Here is a 1,370-nt window from a genome sequence, read left to right as displayed (position 1 = left end):
TTGAGTTGGAGTCTCACTCTGTCGCCCAGACTGGAGTGCAGTGGCCGCTCCCGGCCACCGTGGCCTCGACCTGCTGGGCTCCGGCGATCCTTCCGCCTCAGCCTTCCAAGTAGCTGGAATTCCAGGCATGCGCTACCACGCCCGGCTGATTTTTTGATTTATTGTAGAGATGAGGTCTCGCTGCCCAGGCGGGTCTCGAACCCGCGGGCTCAGGCAATCCATTCACCTCAGCCTCCCAAAGGCACGGGATTACAGGCTGAGCCACTGAGCCCGGCTAGTGTGATTTATTATAGTCCAAAAGTGGAAACATCCCAAATGTCCATCAACTAATGAATGAATACACAAAATGTGATATATCCATACAATGGAATATTATGTAGCCATACAAGGGACAAAGTATTGATATATGTTACAACATGGATGAACTTTGAAAACATGCTCAATGAAAGAAGCCAGGCACAAAATAACATACTGTTTTATTCCATTTATATGAGATATCTAAGAAAGGCAAACTCATATAGATAGAAAGTAGGTAAGTCATTGGATGAGGTACAGCAGGAAATGGAGGATGACGACAGTTGGGTATTTAGTTACTTTTGGAATGATGAAAACGTTCTGCACTTAAATAGTGGTGATGATTGTATAACCTTTTGAACATACTGAAACACACTAAACTGTATACTTTAAAAGGGTGAATTTTGGCCTGGTGCAGTGGGTCATGCCTATAATCCCAGCACTTTGGGAGGATTGCCTGAGTCCGTGGGCTCAAGACCAGCTTGGGCAACATGGTGAGACCTTATTTCTATAATAATAAAAAAAATTAGCTGGGTGTGGTGGCACACGCCTGTAGTTCCAGCTACTTGGAAGACTGAAGCAGAAGGACTGCCTGAGCCAAGCACTGGTCAAGGCTGTGGTGGCCGTGAGCATACCATTGCACTCCAGCCTGGGCAACAGAGTGAGACTCCAACTAAAAAAAAAAGAAGGGTGAATTTTATCATATATAAATTATTTCTCAGTAAAAATAATAAAAAAGGTCTGGAATAAGTCAGGTTGAAAGAAAAATAACAATAAAGGGAAAATGTTAACATAGCAGTATTATAAACATTTATGACAATAAATTCATTAATGTAAAAGAAATGGACAAATTCCTTGAAAAACACAACTTATTAAAAATGGACACAAGAAGAAATAAAAATTAATTTGCTATCACTTAACCATAGCTTTTATATGGTGATATAGGTTTAAAAAAAAAAGAAAGTAAAGTCACTTAGCCAGGAAGGTAAAAAATAAATGAATAGAAAATTAAAGCCGGGCTCGGTGGCTCAGCCTGTAATCCCACGCCTTTGGGAGGCTGAGGTGAGGGAATTGCC

The sequence above is a fragment of the Carlito syrichta genome, unplaced genomic scaffold (assembly GCF_000164805.1).
Source record: "Carlito syrichta isolate Samal-C Ts95f unplaced genomic scaffold, Tarsius_syrichta-2.0.1 Scaffold314811, whole genome shotgun sequence".
NCBI lineage: Eukaryota > Metazoa > Chordata > Mammalia > Primates > Tarsiidae > Carlito > Carlito syrichta.
The sequence above is the reverse complement of the archived record's forward strand: the minus strand, read 5'-3'. Positions refer to the sequence as shown.